Source organism: Pteropus alecto, unplaced genomic scaffold (assembly GCF_000325575.1).
Source record: "Pteropus alecto unplaced genomic scaffold, ASM32557v1 scaffold98, whole genome shotgun sequence".
NCBI lineage: Eukaryota > Metazoa > Chordata > Mammalia > Chiroptera > Pteropodidae > Pteropus > Pteropus alecto.
In genome coordinates, this window is record NW_006443570.1 from 11,273,531 (window position 1) to 11,289,296 (window position 15,766).

Sequence of the window (15,766 nt, forward strand, 5' to 3'; positions counted from 1 at the left end):
TGGCACCAAGTCTCTGAATCACCAACCACAGGTGCATCGACTCTTCCCTTCACCACACCGCCCCACTCCATAAAAACCACTTTATCTGATATTGTTGTTGATACAGTGACTATGCTTTAGGTCCTGGGCACTTTCCTTCACTTCTCAGTGTTTGTTCGGGTGGGTGCTCTTGTGCGGATACCTATAAAGGAGTACATACGGTGCAGGAGTAACCACCCCATCATCAGGCCATGCTTTTGCCTTTAGGTAGGCTTACCTCTGAATGTAGCAGCATACATAATTGCTAAGCCCACACCTACCTGAAATGCTTCAGAGGCTGAACTCCCTTCCTTGCCAAATACCCAACTAGTGGAGTTGCTGTCTGTCACTAAGTTTATTCTTAGCCTGGACATTGTCAGGCCTGTTTCTGGAGCCATCTTTCTCCCTAAAATAGCAGCTGCTGCAGTCTCCCACCAGACCCTTTGTAACGGAGAAGATCAACAGCTCCCAAATGTTCTTTGTCAAGATATAGTCATTTGATGTGACTACTGAGCAGGATGCTGGATGGGTACGCCTGGAGATTTTCCCACGGACACATCAGAATGGGCCTGAAATATGGCCTCTTAGTTGGCAAGTGCTTGATGAACACCTATCTTCTTCTCAAAATTGTGTTCTGTCCTTCCCAGGACTTACGGTATTATTGGGGAGATAACATACACACATACACAGAACTAAGTAGTGTTAAAATGACATATCATCAAGGGTTACACTGTGTGGTATAGCCAGTAGGCTTTGTGGAGAAGATGGATCTTAAGCTTGCCCTAAAGGAAGGCCGAATTCAAATAGGAGAAAAATAACCACATAAGTAAAATAAACAGGATCTGGTCCATAGGCATCTGTTAAATGAATTTTGGGAACTTCTCAGCTACAGCCTTGAGGAAAAATAAGGGGCCAAGTGAGAAGACACGCAGGGTTTTTGACCAGTTTCCTCTCACATCTTCAAGGATCAGGAAAACTTGTAGATCTACAAGGATAGTTTGGGTAGCTGAGGCAGGGTCAAATTCTGAAGGCCACTGAATGCCAAGATAAGGGTTAGACCTTGCTAGCATATGTGAAGAAGAAATCATCCTAAATTATTAAGCAGGGGGGGGGGAGGTCTGTTTATTAAAACAGTATTTTAAGCATAACAATTAAGTATCAGAGTAGAAACTGCAGTGTGATGAAAAGAGAATTGGTGGTAGGAAAACCAGTCAGAGAGTTGTTCCAGGAATCTAGTACTGGCACGATGAGAGCTTGAACTCTGGTGGTAACAGTTAAAAGGTGAAGAGATGAATCACAGAAATTATGAAGAAAGGGTTGAAAGTACTTGTGGACAGATTGAACTATATAAATAAAGGAATGAAAGGTTCTAAATCTGGAGAACTGGGGGCGAAAATGTTGCATCAACCCAAAGAGGAATATTGAGAAAAGAAGTTAACTTTGAGCAGGGAAATTTTAATTGTCTTTGAAATACTGAATTAGAGATGAACATTTAAATCCTATAGGCAACACCAATGATGAACTTTCAGTAAGAGAAATTAAGAAAACGATCTCATTTACAATTGCATCAAAAACAATAAAATACCTGGGAATCAAATTAACCAAGGAAGTAAGACTTGTTCTCAAAAAATTGTGTCATTAAAAAAAGAAATTGAAGAAGATATAAATAAATGGAAGTATATATCATGCTCATGGGTAGGAAGAATCGACATCAGTAAAATGGCCATGCTACCCAAAGCAATCTATAGATTCAATGCAATCTCTATCAAAATACCAATGGCATTTTTCAGAGAGCTAGAACAAACAATCCTAAAATTTATATTGAACCATAAAGGACCCCAAATAGCCACAGCAATCTTGAGAAAGAAGAACAAAGTTGGAGGTATCGCACTACTTAATATCAAACTATACTACAAGACTACAGTAATCAAAACAGCATGGTACTGGCATAAAAATAGATACATTGATCAATGGAACAGAATAGAGAGTCCAGAAATAAATCCATGCCTATGTGCTCACTTAATACATGACAAAAGAGGCAAGAATATATAATGGAATAAAGACAGTCTCTTCAATAAATGGTGCTGGGAAAATTGGATAGATACATGCAAAAAAGAAAAAAAGAAAAAAGAAACTGGACCACCTTCTTATATTATACACAAGAACAGACTCAAAATGGATTAAAGACTCAAATGTAAGACCTGAAACCATAACATTTTTAGAAGAAAACATAGGCAGTAAACTTTCTGATATTGCTACTAGTAATTTATTTTCAGACATTATCTCTTCAGGCAAGGGAAACAGAAGAAAAAAAAATAAATGGGACTATATCAAACTAAAAAGTTTTTGCACAGCAAAGGAAACCATCAACAAAAGAAAAAGACAACTGACTGAATGGGAGAAGATATTTGCTTATGATACATCTGATAAGAGGTTAATATCCAAAATATATAAAGAACTCATACAACTCGACAACAAAAAGCAAATAATCTAGTTAAAAAATGGACAGAAGATCTGAACAGATTTTTCTCGAAAGAGGAAATGCAGATGGCCAATAGACATATGAAAAGATGCTCCAGGTCATTAATTATGCAAATTAAAACCACAATGAGATATCACCTCATACCTGTCAGAATAGCTATCATCAATAAATCAAAGAACAAATGTTGACAAGCATGTGGAGAAAAGGGAACCCTCATACACTGTTGGTGAGATTGCAAATTGGTACAGCCACTATGGAAAACAGTCTGGAGGCTTCTCAAAAAATTAAAAATGGATATACATTTTGACCCAGCGATTGCACTTCTGGGTATTTATCCAAAGAAAACCAATACAATAATTTGTAAAGATCTATACACCCCTATGTTCATGGCAGCACAATTTACAATAGCCAAGATACGGAAACAACCTAAATGCCCATCGACAGATGACAGGATAAAGAAGTTATTGTTCACTTGAAACTAATAAAAATAAATAAACTAAAAAAAAAGAAGTTATGGTTCATATATACAATGGAATATTACTTAGCCATTAAAAAAGTGAAATCCTACCATTCGCAACGACATGGATGGACCTAGAGGTTATTATGCTGAGTGAAATAAGTCAAACAGAGAAAGATAAATACCATATGATTTCACTTATATGCAGAATCTAAGGTACAAAAAGAACAAACTAATCGAAAACAGACTCACAAATACAGAGGATAATCTGATGACAGCCAGAGGGGAGGGATGTTGTGGGCCTGGGGGAAAGGGGTGAAGGGTTAAAGAAGTATAAATTAGTAGCTGATAGATGGTCACAGTGGATAGGGAGCACAGCATAGGGAATGAAGTTAGCATTAATGTAATGGCTAGATGTAGAGCCAGAGGGGAGAAAGAGCAATCAGGGGGATCATTTATAAACTATAGAAATGTCTAACCAATGTACTGTGTACTTGGAACTGATAATAAAATTAAATTAAAAATAAATAAATCCTATAGGCAATTTGAAATAAAAATTGGCATTTGAGTGAAGACAGGAGATAAAAATTTGCCAAACACTGTTTATATCTTACGATATAGTATTATTGATAAAACATTTTAAATGTTAAGTTTAATGCATGAAAACACTTAGAAAAAGTTAGAACGGATACATAGATGAATCCTATTAAAAGTAGAGTTTGTGGTTATTGGTTCACTTGAGCTGGTCCCACTACAATAAATCCAGGAGGAATGATGCTGCATAGTCTGCTACGCTAGAGTGAAACTCAAATCACTTAGTTTCTAAAATAAGCTAATGTACAACCTAAGAGGTTCAGTGGCTCAGGGAAGTGGAAAGAAGAAAAATGAGACTTTCTAAGGCAAAGCAACCTTGGAATCTTTTCTTTGAGGATGACATAGAAACTAATCAAAAGCATTGGTTTTATTCTCACGTCATATTATTTGTTCTGTAGCCCAGCTAATAGTTTTTCCAAAAGCATGTTCCCACCTGCTAGCTGTCGCTTGAAAGAGTCAGTAAGCCATTTGCCAGGTGCCTGTAGGTAAACGATCTAGCCTTCAGGCCACTTAAACTCTGCAAGTAAGACAAAATCTCTCATAATTAGGTGTTCACTTTCAGACATTAAAGCCACAGTCTCTTCAACACAAGTTGGATGCTCTGGCCATGTGAAGACAGTTGAAATCTGAGAAAGTCGTCATGGCCACAAAGTAAGCAGTATTGTTGAGTAGTGAATCTCAAAATGTGGTCCCCAACACGCAGCACCATCAGTATCACCTGGAAATTTGTTAGAAATGCGACATCTCAGAGGGTAGGGCCCAGCAAACGGTGTTTTAAGAAGACTTCTAAAACTGATTGATGCTCCTTAAAATTTGTGAACCAGTGATCTAGAGGAACTGAAAAAATTCTAGGCAGTTTGAAAGAGAACAAGGAAAGCAATGAATGTGGGGAACCAAATTTCAAGACCGATTATTTCCCAAAAGAAAGACTATATTCAGGTAGAAGAGCAGAGGCTTCCTCCATTATATCTCAGTCATACTAAACCTGTAAGTTACCTCAGAATTAACCAGGGCACTAAAATGAGTGGATTGGATAGTACACCTTCAAATTTCCTTGTAAAAACACTTTATAAATTCTGTATTTCTACAATTCTATGTAAATGTAACACATCCTTCCAAACAACCACTCTTCTGTTTATCATGAACATACAGCAATGCTGAGCAAATGGTAAAGAAACTTGCTTTTGTTTGCTCTAGTGCCTGTTTTCTTCTAAAGAATTTAATTTCTTTAACGATTGAGCTACTTTTTTTCTATGAGGTTGGGGAAGGTATTAGCTGTCCTAGGTGAAAGAAAGGACATAGTGAATGAAATGCTCATCCTTAACAGATCAGTAAATCAGAAGCAGAGTACATGACGGATGGAGTGCAAGGTTGCATATCCTCAAGCCTTATCTTTTATTTTATCTGTGCTCCTCCAAAGCCACATTCAAAATCAGCAAAGAAAAACTCAGATGGTAGAACAAAGGCAAACCCCAAATCCAAAAGGGAAGGAAAAGGTGATCCAGAAAGTTGAGCAAAATAGAAAACGAAACAAAGAAAATAAGAGGCATGCGATCAGCTTTCTAACGAATAAGTTATGAGGGCCCCAATCGAGTTAATTATACAGCAGGTCATCGAATAACATCATTTCATTCAACATTGTTTCCTTATAATGTTGATGAGGGGAAAAAAAAACCTGATTCCTGGCTTGGGCCACTGTCTGTGTACAGTTTACATGCTCTCCTCATGTCTGTGTGGGTTTTTGCTGAGGACTCGTTTCCTCCCGTATCCCAAAGATGTGCATGTGAGGTGAATTGTCCTCATCTGAGTAGTGAGTGAGTATTTGTGTGTGTGCGTGTGTGTGTGTCAGCGATGGAAGGGCGTCCTGTCCAGGATGAGTTCCCTGCCTTGAGCCCTGAGCTTCCAAGATAGTCTGGCCACATTCAACTTTGAACTGGAATAAGTGGGTTGGAAAATAATTATCGTACTTGTTTTTATTCATCTTTCTTGAATGTATGTATAGTTCACATTTATTTACATATTTAATATCAGAAGTGTTTCAGGTCTTTATTTAGAAGTTTGGTGATTTTTTTTTGTGACCAGAAATATGCTATAGAAACTTAACTCTTGTTTATATTACTGTGATAAAATTGGTTTTGTTATACATCATTTAGCTCAAAGTCTGTTTCAAGAACCTTATCAATGACATTAAGTGAGGACTTACTATATAACGTGGTATACAGTACTGCCCTCCTACCATTTTTTGGAGGAAGAATATCTCAGTGCTTTATCATTTTCCTTCAGTTAAAGTAAGTGGAACAAGTGTTAGGGTATTGTTTGTAGAGGAAAGGAGTCTAGGTGCTTCACACTTGGGATTCTGGTGTAAGGAACAAAACCCGGGTCTTGGATGCTCACCTTGAACATGGTGAGTATAAGATTTTATTTCATTTATTTAAAACCTATGACCTAATATAAATTTTGCCCCTGTGAAATGTGGAACGAACTGCTTCAGCAAGAGCAGCCTTAAACTAATCTGAGCATCTTTAACAATATTCATCAACAAAGGGTCTTCTGCAATTAAGATGTTTAGAATAAGTTGTGCTTGGTTTTCCTGCTCTATCTTTTGGAACCAGATACCGAATGGGGAAGGTATGTCTCCTAACTCCACCTCTGCAAAATTCAACTCAGAAAAATTCATAAAGTGGCTTAATGGTTTCATTTTCCAAATGCCTAGGACACTCGATATGTGCCTAGCCAAATTAGGAATTTAATGAAAAGGGCAAAAGAAAATAGATGAGAAACCTGAAGGAAAAGCAGCTAATTTTAAAAAGTACTGAAAAAATTTCTTTTCATAGAATTGGAAAGGAATTTTGCTGATTGCCTTTGTCCGCATTGCTATTTTTTGTTCCTTATTATGAACTCCGGTAAAAGCTCATTGCATACCTTATTTAGCATTTATTGTAAACACTCATGGTGGTAGTTATCTTTAGTATATATCTAGTATTATCTAAAGGTCTCAATTAGTAAGCACCTTGCGGGCAGCGATGTTTATGTTCCTTTGGGTCCTCTCCAGTGCCCAGCATTGTGCCTGGCTCTTAGGGTCTAGCAATTTTGAATAATTGTAAAGCTAATTAGAGACATTGGGTACACTGAGGACCAAACTTAGAATCAATTTGGAGTAAAAGGGCAAACTAAAAAGGTGAATGGTGAGGTTGTAAACCTTTCAGAACATGAATGTGCGTAGGAAAACTGAGTTAAAAAATGAAATTCCCGATCCCAGATGATAATTCTTTCTCCAATATTTTTTCCTGATCAAGATTTTTTTTTTCTTTCCAGCATCAGCCAGATACAGAACAAAAGGAAATTAATGATTTCGTTATTGCTCCAGTGCTGAAAGTTTGAAATCAGTCATTCAGAGCAAGTTCCATTGTATGTCCCTGCATGTTCTGGGCCTTGCTGGCTGTGCACAGAGTACCATGTCTTCAACTGCCACAGTGGAGGCCAACGCTGGACGCCTAGCTTCTAAGCAAGAGAGATGAAAGGCTTCTAATGTAATAACTGACGGCCTCTCAGTGCCGTTTGAACTGTTTACAGACTGAGTTAACGATTACAGGCAATGTGTATCTTGGCCAGGTGCCTGAATTTCTTACCCACCCGCCAGATATTATCAAAGAGCCCTTCCATGCCTGGCTGGAGTCCTTCCAAAGCACCTCACAGAGATGCCGACACAAAAGGAGTGTTCAGAATGTGCTCTCTCTCCTGAGGCCAGAGCAAGAAATTTAGAGTGTCAGGCATGAATTAGGTACTGAGGGGGCTGAGCTTCCAGGGCTGCTCAGGATTAGGGAAATGGTCAAGGTCAGCACTGGGGCCAGGAGAACCAGATTCCTTTCTAAGCAGTTTAGGAGGTATAGGTGAGAGTCTTCACAGCTGACAGCTAGAGGATGATGGGGTTAGGGAAACAAGACCTTTGAGATGAAACAGAAATTTGCATTACCACATGATACAGAAGCCCCTGTGATGGCAGACCTGTAAGGCTAGATTTGTTATTTGGGGGTAGCAGAGGAGGGAGGAAAATATATTGTTTTTCTGAGAGTAATGCATAATTTGAAGGAGAATATCACCTCAAGACTAAAATAAAAGACTTTAAAAATGATAGTAAATAAAGTTAGGGGGAGCTAAGAGGACACCTCTTTATTGGGATGAGTCCCAAGAGACTGAATGGCATGGGTTTGAACATTACCAGAAAGTTTTTCACACAAATCCATGTGTATTAATCATGAGATATAATGGGAAACCAGCTAGCTTATGACAGAAATACAGATAACACCAATAATGCCAGAAAAGCTTTCTGGGGGCAGCAAATATTTAAAGAGCACTCAACCCAAGGAAAACTGAGTCTGGTTATTTTTTAATGATATGCTAATTTATGCACTACAAAGGAAGATAGACGTTTTTACTATTTATTAAGTACCACCAGCCCCTGAATACACTTGAAAGTGGAATAAATGGCAGCTCCTACAACTAAGACCTTAAATCTAAAATCAATATACAAAATATTTCTACATTCACTCTAAAACTATTATCATTACTATGACTCTCTTAAAGGGGAACACCTGTCTTCACAACCTAAGGAGGAGCTATATGGCTTTTTTATTTCCATACATGCCCTGATGGTGAGGGAATAGATATCATATAACTTATTATGTAACTTATTACAAAAGGCTTTCACAAGAAAATTTAGAGACACTGGCTGTAATTCGTGCTCTTTTATCCATATATGAATATAATCATCATTACATTGTTTCTCTGAATTTCCTCTGCAGCATCAATTGGATATGGTTGTTTTATTCTCCTGTCCCAACTTGCTGGGTAATGTTGCTATTATGGAGCAGCTGGTGACCCACCCTGTGTAGTGGGGGATAAGCCTTCATGTTAAAAGACTATTCAGACTACCTACCTTGAGGTGGAGATGAACTTGATGTCACTATTTTGATGACAGTGTAGGTCAGGAAAATTGATTTGGTTTTTGAGATTCTTTCTAACATTTTATATTTCTACAACAGACCACAACCCAAGTGCATTTACTTGCACACGCCTTGAACAGAAACACAATTGGATAAGTTGCTTCAGAGAAGCACTTCTAATATTCTCTAGACTCCTATCTACTGGTGATACCCTTATCCTGGGAAAAGATTAGAGTTCAGTTTGATTCTTAGAATACAATCAAAATCTTGGTTGCACTGAAATTATAGAAGGAATATGAGTTGGTGGTAAGCTTGAGAGGTAACACCACAAAAGTAAATCCTATCAAGTTGATTATGAATTTTATTAAGAAATTCCAGATAATTCCTTAGCATTTGGCCCCATACTCTTCTAGAAAATAGCCTCAAAGAGAGAAGAGAACATGTCTCCAGCCTCTCTATATAGGGAGTTATCAACAACTTGATATCAGAGAGAAGAAAAGTAATGCACTGGACATTGTACACACGGAAAGAAATAATTTAGAAAGTTATTAAGAAAACAGAAGAAATCAAGTGAGCAAGAACTTAGAGGGTGATATTATTACAGTTTTGAAGTATGCAGAAACAAGAGAGTTCAACAATCCTCCTCACATAGCGTGCATAAGAGTACACCTGGAGTACTTAACTATCTACTGCTTAAAGCCCTTACTTTGTACAAGAGATTAATACACGAGAAGTTCAGAGCAGACCAACAAAAGGAGAGAAGGACTTGAGATGATTCACAGGGAAAAGCAAGGGTCACCTAGACGAATACTTTAGAGGATAACAACAGGAAGGCGACAACAGTTACCTCTCCAGTAACCAGACTAGTCCATACGCATTGGCTCCCTTTCATCCTCCCAACTACTCTCACCTTCAGGGTTGTGAAAAATCTATGGAGGCACAATGGTTCCGCTATTTTGTAGGTACTCCACCTTATCTAGAGAGCCAAAATGCTACCAACAGGGTTCTCCAAAGTAGGGAATGGGGCTGTGCAGGCAAATATATCAAGAAGAAAACAAAGGTCCTCATCAGTTTTCCATATAATAAGTTTGCTTGGACAGATTGACAGTATATGGAAAATAGATTGAAAAAAAACACTAATTTCCTTCTTCATGCGATTACTACTATAACCTCTCTGCCTTCGGGACCTAACAAAACTAGCAAATATTAAATAGGATCTGAAATTCCTTTGGAGAAAAATATAAGGGTTTGAGGCAGCCAAATGGTCTGCCATAGCAGGACCTATCTATCCAAAGTTTATGGAGAAGGTATTGTTAATATGAGGCAATATAATGTGATGGTAAGTTCCCTAGCTGTACAGACACATGACTCAATTATTTCAGAGGTCTGGATCCATGGTAAGATATATCCAAACCTATTATCATAGCAGTTGCTATGAAGTGATTCCTTTTTCATGAGAGATAGTCATAATTCCCTGATAAGTAAATCTATCATGGCAGCGAAATCAGAAAGCTGCAAAACACAAAAATCTGAGCAAAATTCTTTTGTAAGGAAGACCATGTAGCTCAGTCCCTTACCATAAAAATCAAGTGTTAAACAAACAAACAAACAAACAAAAAGAGTAGACTGGTTCTGCAGCTTGAGAAAGAAGAGAAATGTGGTTTCTCTAGCTAAAAATTTTCTAGATGATGCAGGAACTGCTGCTTAGAAACTACTTTCTAAACAAACTGCAAAGAGATGACTCTAAACATTTCATCAACATATTACAATAAAATCCTCTAGGAAGCTGCCTTACCATTAAGGAAAGAGAAAACCACACATGCTGTGATTTCAGTTCTCTTTCATTTTCTATATTTTCTAATTTTCTTTAAAATCCAAACTTTCATTTGATAGGGAGGGGGGAAAAAAGGATCTTTTTCTGATGAGAAGACACAGCTGTTGGCATGTAACCTGGCATGCAGTTGCCTGTTAATACAGCCTGTAGGAAACTGTCCAGAGGAACAACAGCATCGACGCACTGCTCCAGCAAAATGATGGTTATTTAATGACATTTATTCAACACGTACAGTGAACCTGGTGCCGTATACAGGCCTGGTCATCAAAATTCCAACCTAAATAAGACCTACATAATTTGGAAATACAAAAATAATAAATTTTCACGGTGAGAAGAGACATTTAATTTAACAGTGGGTGCAGATTTTTTAATGAACCCAAAATGAAAATGAGAGGAAAGAAACAGAAGGACCATTATGTAGGTTAAAATTCTTAAGGAGAGAGACAGCCAACACGACTGACGAGAGGAGGAGCAGAACTTAAAAGGGAAGAGAAGAAACTCAGCTCCATGATGCTATATTTGAGACAAGGCTGAATGAAACAGTGAGAAAGACATCAGTTTGTAAAGAGATCGGACTTGATTATTTTCTGTTAAGTGAAATTCGATAAAATTATGAATGGAAGAGGAAAAAGAATGAGGTGGGGGTGGAGGCCTGGCCCTAAGGTTATCCATTTAGTATGTGACCATTTCCTCAACAGGTGAAATTTCAAAGGCCAGATAATTAATTTGGCTTCAGAGTCTCCAAAGACAACTATTTTCAGAGACTAATTCAAGATTTGCTTTTCCCCTAAAGATTTGAAAATAAGTATTTAGAATATATACATATATTCTATATTCCATATTTATGTTCTATATAATATGAATAATATATACTTTATTTATAAGTACATATTATTTATAAGTATATATTATATTATTTATTCTAATCTAAACATTCATTTTTAATCTTTTATGTGTATATATATACAAACACATATAACCATAGTAGTTTCAGGCTGGTTGCTTTTACATAAAGCTAAACATGAGGTTAATTTTAAATAATTTTCTATGAGTGGTTGGCATGATATACACCATCCCCATCTTCAATTTCCTGTATAATCTGTTGAGTTCCTTTGGTTCTGATGAGAAGTTTCAAATTTTTTTCTTACTTTACACATGTATATGGTGAAAGCTAAGTTTAGAAATAAAAAAATCTATGCTCGTAGAGACACATAAATTGGGGTGGGGACTGAAAAAAACTCAACTGAAAAACTATAAGGGAAAATATGTGTGTGTATAAGTAAATTTTATTGTAGGATAACCATTTAAAATCTAAAACAAATAAACAATTCATCGACTAGGGTATGAAGAATGTGCCCTTCATAGCAACTCCACAAACTCAAAAGGAAAAACCATCAGCATTAAGAAAAAAATTGAGTGATAATTCTACTTGATTCTCAAACACAGCTGCCAATCTGGGAATAGGATATTCTGATTAACACCAGTCCTTGAATATAGAAGGTGTAAAATAAAAGTTTGTGATTTATTTAGCTTTCCAAGGACCAACAGGAAGTCCTTTTAAAAATTCAATTTGTACTACTGAAACCTTTTCTGAAATGTATTGACACACTTTCCTGCCTAAACACATTATACTGAACATAATTTAGCCTTTATTTGGAGTTTTTGGTCTCTTATAACCCTACAAGAATATCATTTTGGTCACTTTTTGCATGAAATAACATATTCTGGAGTATAGGAGATTGGGCTGAACTTAGAGTGTCCCTAGGAAGTTCTTGTATTATTTCTGGAAGTTCTTACGTTGTTTGTTTTTAGATCCTTTATAACTGCTTCTTTTATCTTTAACTCATAAGCACAGTACAGAAAAAAATCCCAGTTAATTTGGTAGTTATTCTATTTAATACAGATTTCCTATACAACTCTAGTTCTAAGGTAAGGAATAGAATTGGAAACTCAAATAATCAGGTATTAAAATCACTTTGCCCCCAAGATTGCCAAATTTGAAAAACAAGTTATCCGAAAACAAAAACCTGAACTATTTAAACACATTTTCAGACACTCCACCCATAAAAATGGAGGCTGGCAGCCTTTCGCTCTAAACACCCTATTGCTTAGAATCTCAAGACTTTGTCCAACAACCTCAATAAATGTATAAAGATATCAAGAGGCAAAGGTCAAAAAAAGAACCATGAACATCAAACAAGGCCGCTGGAAGTGACCCAAAATATCACATGCTGGGCTTTCCTTTTTAATGATAATAACAGTGATACTGAGTGTTTATCCATGCTTTTATTTCAAAGAGCTTCAAATGCTCTGCAGACATCTCTCACTAATCTTTATTAGGCCTTAGGAAGAAAACAGTTTACCCCAAGTACCTTCAGAGGGGAAAGACACTTGCCTCTCTCCATCTTCCCCATACACCCTGTCTCCTGACTCCCACTATGCTGTGTCTCACTGTGATTGAAATAGATTATAATACCATACAAGTGTTGAAAGGATAATAATGGTAATTGAGTTTGTTTCTAAAAGAGTTATAAGCCATGTGTGTTTAATCATAACAGGGAACAGGTAAGTAGGAAAGATGAGAAAACCCATAATTACCTTTATCCCATTATTTACCTCTTGGGGAGAGACTTCAAATTGGTAAAGTTACAGTATGGAAAACAGATTTTCCATACTGCAGAATATTAGTCTCTGAGGTGGCTCAAAGGATGATCTTTACCTGAAAATGATTTCTGGGCTACAAATATTTGATTGGTATAATGACTGAAACTGCTTATTCTCGTTTTGATCTAATACTTCTCAGATGGGAAACTGGGAGTCTCAGGGACTTGTGGGATAATTTCCAAGTAGGCTACAGAACCTTATCTGCTGAGCTTCAAAGAACTACATGTTGGGACCAGCACAGTACAAGTATAATGAACTGGGTAAATTAGTTCCCTTCACGATCCTGAACCCCTTCCCTTCTGGCCCTCAGAAAACAGCTGCAAAGGTAGACAGGAAGCTGAAGTTTCAGCTTTCTGAGCAATTGTTTTAGGGCAGCAGCAATGAAAAAGAATACTCCAAAATTTCAAACAGGGAAAATGTAAGAGGGATTAATTAGGATCCCTCTGACTTTGAGAAGTAAAAACTTAGAAAATAGTTGCTTTGTGTTGTGTTAGTGATTACCTCAGTGATCACGGAAGGAAGCTAATGGGTTTACCCATGTAGAACAGCCACATGTACAAAGATCCTGGGAGGGCAAGTGATTCACCACAGCAAAAGCAAGGCGGTAACAGAACTCGAGTTCCCACCCTAGAACCTATACACTATTAGTCATTCTCTAAGCCACTAAGGCTACCGTTTACCACATTATCGTAACATTTAATCAGCCCTTTGGCCCACAAAATTTTGAATCTAAAGCTTTGTCTTTTTAACTACGAAAAAAATATATATACAAATAGTTTTGCCTAGTTATTTTAGGATAATGCCAACTTGAATTCAAATGAGTTAACTGAACCCAAATCAATAACCCTCAAACTTAATATTTCTTATAGTAATTAGGTGAATGAGAAAGAGCTCGAGTTTTATTATTACTGATAATAAAACTTTACATTGGCAATTTTCAACGACAATTTTCATATATTATTTCGTTTCATGTAGGCAGACTATTTATTACTATTATTCTCATTTTATTCATGAGGACACAGGCTCAAAGAGGTTAAGTAACTTTCTTTAAGGTCATAAAGTTAAGAAGAATCAGAGCTGACATTAAAACACAAGACTACTGAGAGCTTTTTTCACTGTAAGATGTTGCAACTCATTTTAGAACGCCCTTTAATGCCTTATTATCATATTATATCATTATATATGGATACTGTGCAAAGAGCACTATTTGGTGGGTATATTATCTTCAATTATCTGATTGGTGATAGAAATTATGTTCTTAGGCCAGAAGGCCTCCAGTTATACATAAAGTTAGAAGATAATGAAGTAACTCTACTCTAAGGGAACTCAAGAAATGCTGATAATTCAAAAGGAAGAAAGTCCTCATCAAGGAAGTTAGATTGCCTCAGAAACAACTGCCTAATCACAGAGCATTCAACTGGTGGCCAATAGGGTAACAAAACATTTCTGGGGAAAGGAAAAAGCAGCAAAAACAATGGTAGCTTCTTACTCCTGAAAATGCTGCATGGTGTTCTGATTCTGGAGATATGTTCCTGGTCTTTTACTCTCCTTCACGTTTACTGGATGCATAATTGCACAAGACAAATTCCAAATAATAAATTACCAAATGATTCATCATCATTAATAGATCCTCACAAACATCTTGAAAATCAAGTTTATATCTTCATTTGATCAAGCAGTAAAATAATCAATGAATGCAATGCAAAAGACTACCTTTGAAGTCAGTGGGAGAACTTGTACTAGTCCTCTTGAAATTGTGACAGCCAAGTTTTGGGGTGTGTGCACCCGCTGCCTGGGTACAAATACTATATAGTTTCTGGGTAGAGTTTGGCTACAAGAGAAAATCAGATCTTCTGGCAACACTTACAAGGCAGGTGCAGTTATAAAGAACTTGACTTTTGATTCTATTGTCTATCAGGACAGGTGGTTTGGTGGAAGTATGGAATCTTGCCAGGCAGGCTCCAACTCAAACTTCCCTTTAGAAACAAAACAATAAAAATGGAAACAAAATGCCAAATCCTGTTCCATACCTTGAAGATTGATATTGCTTGAAAAACTAGGGCATTTTATATAATAACACTAATTTGATTCAAGCACACATCAACTCAGGAGAAATAAGATGATTATAAAAATGAAAAGGCAATTGCAGGTTGGGCTCTTCCCTTATAGTTCAATTACTTATGCTCCTATATAAACTAAAGGAACACTTACATTTCAGTGAAATGTACACACACATTCTTAGTATAAAAAAATAAAATAAAAACTGCAATCTAATACCTGCATAGGAGTAACACAGGCGAGTTAGCATTGCTGAGTGGAATAAAAATTTTGGCAAATCCTGCCTATCCCACATAGCTGACTTACCTTCCTAGTACAAACTATTGCAGTTAAATTTCTGTAAGAATTGGCCAGTTGATGATTCCATCAAAGAGATTGTCTTTCTCTAAAAACACTATACCATGTTAGTTCTGAACAGAGTAAAAATATAAAGGATTGTTTCTGGTGGCAAAGACAGACAACTGACATTTTTACCAGGTTTGTCTGCAGGACAAGCCTTTGTGATTGACGACATAGGCTCCTAACCACCACAAGGAGGCTGGGAGGAAGTACTCAAAGAATCTTTGTGGGGCCACAGTAGCTGCCGCTATTGGAAACTCTGAGCATTTTTGGTGTTCTTAAAATTCTATTTCCAACCACTACTTTGTGGTTGCGATGAAGGGATAGGAAGAGATTGGAAATCTTCTAGAGCAAATATTCTCTTCTCTTCATAATCA

At 37.0% G+C, this 15,766-nt stretch overlaps 1 protein-coding gene across 2 annotated transcripts in view; it reads right to left on the reverse strand.

The window, feature by feature from the left end:
• RNF43 (ring finger protein 43) overlaps positions 1 to 15,766 on the reverse strand; it is a 57,560-nt gene that overhangs the window by 29,108 nt on the left and 12,686 nt on the right. The window lies entirely within an intron of this gene.